This window comes from Capra hircus, unplaced genomic scaffold (assembly GCF_001704415.2).
Source record: "Capra hircus breed San Clemente unplaced genomic scaffold, ASM170441v1, whole genome shotgun sequence".
Classification (NCBI taxonomy): domain Eukaryota; kingdom Metazoa; phylum Chordata; class Mammalia; order Artiodactyla; family Bovidae; genus Capra; species Capra hircus.
The window spans coordinates 1-7,900 of record NW_017197873.1 but is presented as its reverse complement, the minus strand read 5'-3'; the positions used below and the strand labels follow the sequence as shown (position 1 = coordinate 7,900).

The following is a 7,900-nucleotide window of genomic DNA, read 5'->3' as shown; positions in this document are numbered from 1 at the left end:
TATTGTGATCCATACAGTCAAAGGCTTTGGCATAGTCAATAAAGCAGAAATAGATGTTTTTCTGGAACTCTCTTGCTTTTTCATGGTCCAGCGGATGTTGACAATTTTATCTCTGGTTCCTTACCCGTCTCCAAATTAGAAATATATGAAGAATAAAAGAAGAGTTCTCCTGCCTCCATTCCCACTCCACCACTGACAAACTTTATATATGTACAGGTAAGAGATGGTTGCGGCTTAGGAGTGTGATGAGCACTGTGAGAAAACTAAGGGACCCAGGAAACCCGGCCTCCTGCCCTGACAACCGTCTGCCCACTCTGGGCTACGGCAAAGGTGAAGGCAAAAAAAAAGAAAATAACACTCTTATTTGCAGAAATTTTGCCTCCAGATGGGACACTCTGGTTAACCTAAACAGAATATGCGGGTTGTGGTAGGGACCTAGGGCGTCCTCCCTGGCACAAAACCTAAAGTGGATTTCACTTCATTTTCTGAGGTGAGAGTGAGCTGAGTCGATCAAAGGAGAGGAGCAGAGAGAAAGCGAGAGGGATGAGCACCCACAGGAGTCAACCATATTGGAGTCTCCTCGGGCCTTAGAAGAACTGCCCTGAGCTTATGGGTGGACGTATGGAGGCTAAAGAAGCATATCCCGTTCTCTGGCGATGGAGGCCAGGTGGCTCCTGAGGGGTTCCATGGTGTAATGGTGAGCACTCTGGACTCTGAATCCAGCGATCCGAGTTCAAATCTCGGTGGGACCTTTCTGCCTAGTTAGAAGAAGAACACTTTTACTCTCCGAATCGGACCCGGAGGTCTCCTGCCCCTCAGCGGCGTGGTTCACACGGACACGGCGGACAGGTGTGGGACCGACCTGGGGCGTCCTCGCTGGACCCGGGCGGCTCTGCCCATCTCTGCCCTCCAAGCCCCGGCCAGGGCGCAGAGGCCCAGCCACTACCGCCCCCTTGTCGGGTCCCCTGGCCTCTGGAATGAAAGCAGAGGCTGAGCCCTTGGAGTCCTTCCCCCGAGGGGGCTTCCCACTTCGAGTCTTGTAACTACACGGTTGTCCCTGAGAGTAAATGGTTGCGGGGATGAGCTGCCATGTCAGATATTCGCATATTAGATGATTTTGAAAAACATTTACCCCCATGTTGAAAGGGAATATAAGTAACTATGATTTCTATAACTAAAAGACTTAATCTTCGTCAGAAAAATATATCGTATATTTAAATTTCTGTGGCACATAGTTTTGAATTTTATAAATGGAAATATTTTTGGAATTAGAGTTTGCTTATGGGAAACAAAGCAATACAGGACATTTAGGCAGTTCTTTCATTAGGATTTTGAATAGAAAATAAATGCAAGACTTCTACAATCTGGAATAGTATGGCACCAATATTTTCCACATTTTTAGAAAATCTGAAAGTCAACATGAAGTAGTTTTTAGACCAAAATTATTAAAGCTGGGTAAGGCATACCAGGAGTCATCTCTGAGAATATGACAGGACAATTTTCTATACAATTATACATCAATTATTAGAATTATCTAGAGTGTTAAAAGTATTCAAGATTCATCCTTACTATCAATTTGAAAGTTTTTCTTGAACGTAGCCTGGAGAGCACTCATTTATCTAAAGCTAAACGTTTTTTATATTCCTGAGTTACATTTCAGGAAAACACAAAGTTCAAGGGAAAAAAAAAAAAAACCCACGTGGGTTGTATTCACTGAGATAGAAAAGGTGGTTCACTACCGCACTTTGGAGAGAGGGCGAGTGGAATATGTGTGGTAAAGCTGGATGCCTCTGTGCTTGAATTTGGACTGGACCTGGGACTGGGTCAAGGCCAGAAGAACACAAGACTAAGCATTATTATCTTGGGCTTAGACCCACCTGACAGTGTTGTAGCCATGCGTTCCGGGATACAAACTCACTCAGATGGACAATGCAGATAGTGGAATGCAGTTTATTACACCGGCGGGCCCAAGGCAGAGTCTCCTCTTAGCCAAGGACCCCGACCAGCATTTGTGAAAATCTTTTATACCCCATGTGTACGTGTCTGAACCCGCCACTCCAAATTCCTTGAGACTTACATAAACCAAGGAAAATACAATCCAAATAACCCATCATTCACGTGCTATGTGCTCATGTGCTCAAACAGTCAAACAATTAGCCAATAATCAAGAAACCCGACGTTACACTCTGATTGATACAGAAAAATTTATGGCCTCTCTGGAGGAAGGGGTGATTAGTGTATGTTTTCTCTTAGGCGGTGAGTAACCTAGATCCGATCTTCAAGGTTCCCCTGTCTGGAGGGGGTCTTATCCTTCTGTTGTTGTTTTCATAGGCACTAAACACAGAGTTCAGAGTCCATTGGAAAGGTGGCCGAGCATGATCAGCATGAACAGGCCTAAGAGGGAGTCCAGGCCCTATGAACTCCTTCTTCAAGAGCACCCACACAACAGTCCTAGAAAGCTCTTGAGGATACTCCCTCTCCCTTGGACACGATCCCATCTGGTTCTCTATTCCACCAGCCACAGGGAAGGACTTTTCACCTCTGTGTCCTTGCAGAACACTTTATGATCCCTGCAGGACACAGGAGCCAGGCAAGAGTGGAGGGGGCAGCTGCACTGACCCAATGGGTTTCCAGCAAAGTAGCAGGAAAATCCCATAGAAAGAGGAGCCTGACTGGCTACAGTTCATGGGTTGAAAAGAATCAGACATGACTGAGCCAGTGGGGGTGAGGATGAGGTGGTTCCACCAATCAGATGATCAAAACACCACTGACTGCCCACCAAAGCAACCTGCAAGAGGCCAGAGGGCAGCCAGTGCTGCGGAGGGCAGAGGATGAAAGCCTAGACCATCCTCCAAGCACAGGGCATGACAGGCCTGCCCTGCACTTGGAAATCAGCTGAATAAAACACCATCTAGGATATTCTTTTAAAAAGTCTCTCAGTAGGGGCGTTGGTGGTTCGGTGGTAGAATTCTCGCCTATCACGTGGGAGACCCAGTTTGATTCCTGGTCAATGCATTGTGGTCGTGTTTGTTTTGGGCTTCCTTGGTGGCTCAGATGGTAAAGAATCTGCCTGCAATACAGGAGACCTGGGTTGGGAAGATCCCCTGGAGAAAGAAATGACAACCCACTCCAGTAGTCTTGCCTGGAGAATCCTATGGACAGAGGAGCATGGTGAGCTGCAGTCCAAAGGGATCTCAAAAATTCCGACATGACTGAGCAACTAACACACATACCCTCTCTACATCCAAAAGAGACCAAATTCCAGGTTTCTGAAGGGCCAAGAGGGCCCTCTTCTGGACGGCCAAGCTGTTCCTGTCCTTGGAAGACAGGTCCCACAGAAGATAGCTTTGAGAGGGACACCAAAGTAAAGGAACGATCCTGAGATGTCGGCATGTTATTATCAAGTGATGTCATAACTCTTACATGAGGAAAGAATATGATGTTAACTGGTTTGGTCCCTTCTCTTTGAATGGAAACTCTGTTAAGTAAAACTCTGGGTTTACCATGCCAGGAGGAAAAAGTGGAGGCCAGAGCTGGCCAGCCCAGGCTGTTCACGGCATCTCAGCTCCAACAGCCAGCCTGAGGTCAAGGAACCTGAGGCCTGGACTCAGCGGCATTTAGAAACTCTGTGCAGAAATGTTCTGCACTGGACCTTTAAGCAAAATATAGTTCCGATCTGGGCGGGGAAGAGAGTGACTTGTGTGCGTGTAGACCCTGGAAAAAGAAAGTTTTCCTGACCGGGAATCGAACTCTGTTCGCGGCGGTGAGAGCGCCGAATCCTTGCCATCACTAGACCATCAAGGAACTGTAGAGAAGAAGTTATTTCGCTTCTTCAGGAGAAAGATGAGTGTAAGAATCGTCAGAAAGCAGTGTAATCGTCAGAATACCTCAGCGGCCTACAGCTGAGCCTGCTGCCTAACCTCCTGCCTTTCGCCTTTGCCGATGGCAAATGCAAATCTCGCGGGTTGGGTGGTGGGGGTAGGGGAGAGCAACCTGTTTCCGTCGGTTTCGGTCCAGGGACCTTCCGCGTGTGAGGCGAACGTGATAACCACTACACTACGGAAACGGGTCAACCTCCGTTACTTAACACTGTATCCATGAAATCCCGGATGCTGCCACCAGCATCCACACCACCAAATTGTAACACTCAAACAGGAACCTGGAAGCCCTGCTTTAGGGTTCCTCATCTCCCCTCAAGAGAGGACCCTCGGGCCCCCATAGGCTGCATTCGGGGTCCCGCACCCAACGTAGAGGCCTCAAACCCTTAACTCCGCACCCGAGCTCAGGGGTCGCCCCAGCCGATTGCCGAGCTCCCGGAAGCCGCAGGAGGCGGGGACGGTGGGTGCGTCTAGGCCAGGAGACTCCGCTGCCCAGCGGTGTGGAGGCCGCCCTCCGCGCCGCGGGCCCGCGCCTCGGTGGCCCTCGTCATGGCGCAGGCGGTCAGCATTCTGGGGTCTCAGGAACGGTCGACGCTTCCAATCCCCCGGGACCCGCCCTCTCCGCTGCTCCTTTGTTCCTGACTCCTGTGCTCTTTCTCTGCATGCCGGCTCGCCGCTGCACTTTCTGGTGTTCTCCTGGAGAAAAGGAGTCTCTTTGGTGGTCTCTAAAATGTCACCCCACTGTCCCTGGGTGGGCTCAAGCCACCAACCTTTACGGTTAACAGCCGAACGCGCTAACCGATTGCGCTGCGGAGACAGCAGTACCGGCCATTCCTGGAGTCTTTGGAGTGGACACTTCTTCCTAGGATAAGACCCCTGCCCCCAGGGAAACGGTGCCATTTCCGTGCCTTCTACTGACCACAGATGCCAGAGCCCCCAGAGATACCAGGGGCCAGGGCTCCAATCCTGCGGGCTTGAACCGAAATAGATCCATGGACAGCTGAACACAGGTGGGCTCCCGTGATGGCTCTTCCCACTTCCTCGCCTACACCCAATGAGTGAGAGTTTGCCCACCCTGGCATAGGCCTGGGGCTGTGCTTAGGTCTCCCGTGTCCACCAGGGGATTTCCACCAGAGTGGGCTTCCCTGGGGTTCAGACGGTGAGAATTCGCCTGCAGTGGAGCACACCCGCGTTCAATCCTTGGTTTGGGACTGTCCCCTGGAGGAGGGCGTGCAACCCACTCCAGTATTTTTGCCTGAAGAATCCCCATGGACGAGGAGCCTGGCGGGCTAAGCCCATGGGTGGCAAAGAGTCTGACAGGACTTAGCGACTAAGCACTGAGGTCGCGGGGATGGTCGTTCTGTGTCCGCAGGCCGGCAACAGAGTCGGGCACTCACTTGGGATGCTCTAGGACTTGGATGAATACATTGTCGTCTTTAGCCCTCGTCCCATGAAGACCGTTGAGAATGGAAATACAGAAAAGTTTTCGAAGTGAATGGTTCTTTTTTAAAAGCCTTTATCCCAGTTTGGAATCTGCAGCATCCAGTGGGGTGAGCAATGGAAAGGCCCCCGGAGCAGCCCCAGCTGAGTGGAGCTCCCGCATTCCAGCCTGGGTAGCCTGCGTTCTGTGAGGTCCACCTGGGAGCGGGAAAGGGTGAAAACCAAACTGGGAAGTCTGGTTTGGGAGGAAGGCATTGAGACCTCCCAGGAGGCTTGGGCAGGAATCCTTAGAGCTGAAACATAGTCTGGTAGCAGAGTGGGGAAGGAGGGAAAGGGCTGGTGCAGGCAAGAATCAAGGAGGCCTAAGGAGAGGGGAGGAAGGAGAGAATAAAAGAATTTGTGCTTCTACCCTTCCCCCCTCCCTCTCTTGCCTTCTCTCTTCTTGGTCTTCTTCCCATCCCTACAACTGAGAAATCTTGATACACCCACTTCTGAGAAGAGAGACCCAACTATCTGTGCTCGGGTGCACAAATTCTGGGTTGTAAAAAATAGTTCTGTCCTTATGTGGCCTTAGACAAATAAAGAAAATTTCTTGTGCCTCCCTTCTTTCTGTTTTAAAATGGGAGGAATGAAAGCATTTGTTGTCAGATGTGCCCGGGTTTAGAAACTACTGGATGAATCATGTTATCAGCTGTGAAATCATTTTGTGTCACTATTCTCAGAATCTTTTGACAAACTCTATGCTTATTTATTTCACCTTGAATTAACTTGATACTTCTATAAATTTCTGTAAACGGAATCAAGCCAAAGGCTCCCGTGATTGCTCTTGCAGTTTGCTCCGTGAGTGTTCTTGAAGTTTGCTCAGATGTAGCTGGACCACCCTTCATTGCCAGTTCTCTGCTTGCAGATCAGGACTTATGTGCAGGCTGAAGGAAATGGGAAGAACAAACATCTTTACCCATCCCAGTTCTAACCTCACCTGATTCTGTCCTTGGCCCTTGTGAAACCTGGTTCTCCAGGTTTCCTGGCCATTCTGTGATCTCTCAACACCCTTTCTATGGATTTATTTTCTTCCTATATGAGTCAGAGTCCATTTCAGTACTTGTGCCCATAAACCTTGAGCCTTCTTCAATTTTCCTAGGAGTACTTTGTCTTATTACCACTCAACATCTTGATTTTCAAAAAGAAGTTTCATCTTTTCACTCTGGAGCTGTGAACTTCCTCCTTATAATAAGAGCTTCCCCTTTGCCTCCTTCCTCCTTGAGTCAATCTCTCTGTCCAGTCTTGGAACAAAATACATCTCCAGGCAATACTAGCCATCTTTCTGTTTTTTGGCCAGCCAAAAACTAGTGCTACTTTTTTCTGTTCTGCGTATTGGACTAGGGAGGAAACAGTTTTAGGATACAATGAAGAACTAAAATTATTCTGAGCCCTGATAGGATTTATACCTATTATACATGCAAATACTTCATGTGGTGGTATTTTGGGTACATAAATACTGTCTGTACTGTAAGACAACTTGGATGTGCATCCTCTATGATTCAGCAATCAGTGCTCTTGGGTACCTTGATATTTGTATGCCTTTTTTTAAACTGCAATTTCTGGGTTTGATATGTTAAGAAATGGGGAGAGAAACTGACTCCACTGACCTGACCAAAGTGTCTCTGAGGGCCTAAGTGTTTGTTAGAGCCCTGTCTCATGTCCTCCACGACATGCGGTTTATCTTCAGTCACCCCAGGTGAATTTGGGTCTTCCCTAGTGGCTCAGCAGGTAAAGAATCTGCCTGCAATGCAAAGAGACCAGGGTAAATCCCTGGTTGGGAAGATCCCCTGGAGAAGGGAATGGCCACCCTTCCAGTATTCTTGCCTGGAGAATCTCTTGGACAGAGGAAGCTGGCATGCTCCAGTCCATGGGGTCACAAAGTAAGACAAGACTGAGTGAGGTTCATTTCACTTCTAGGTGAGTATAGCTGGTTTCTCTGAGCGTTTGATATAAATGGTTATTTTTACTTATATTGCAAATCTTAAATACACACTTGTTGTGAGAAAACCTTACCCCTCCCAAATCTGAAGAAAATGAAAAGGAGAGTTCTCTTGCCTCCATTCCCACTTCACTGCTGACACACTTTACATGTTACAGATAAGAGGTGGTGGCGGCTTTGGAGTGTAATCTGTACTATGGGAAAACTAAGGGACCCAGGAAATCCCACCTCCTGCCCTGACAACCATCTGCCCTCTTGGAGCAAGGAGAAAAGGGTGAAGGCAAGGAAAAGGCAAATAACACTCTTATTTGCAGAAATTTTACCTCAAGATGGGACACTGTGCTTAACCAAGGCAGAATATGTGGTTCATGATGGAGAGCTAGGGGCTCTTTCCCGGCACAAAACCGGAAGTGGATTTTACCTCATTTTCTGAGGTGAGAGTGAACTGAGCTTATCAAAGGAGAGGAGCAGAAAGAAAGCAAAAGGGATATGCACCTACGTGGTCAACTGTGTTCAAGTCTTGGATTAGGAAGGGACATACAGAGGTGAAGAAGCAGATACCCTTTCCCTGGCAGTGGAGAGAAGGTAGCTGCCATAGAGG

General features: G+C 48.5%; 2 non-coding genes across 2 annotated transcripts; one reads left to right on the top strand and one right to left on the bottom strand.

Annotated features, from left to right (window-relative positions):
• Positions 1–680: 680 nt before the first annotated feature.
• Positions 681–752, top strand: TRNAQ-CUG. Its single transcript has one exon. It is a non-coding gene; the product is annotated as a tRNA-Gln (tRNA).
• A 3,242-nt stretch (positions 753–3,994) lies between these two features.
• On the bottom strand, positions 3,995–4,066 carry TRNAV-CAC. The gene has a single exon. It is a non-coding gene; the product is annotated as a tRNA-Val (tRNA).
• Positions 4,067–7,900: the final 3,834 nt, after the last annotated feature.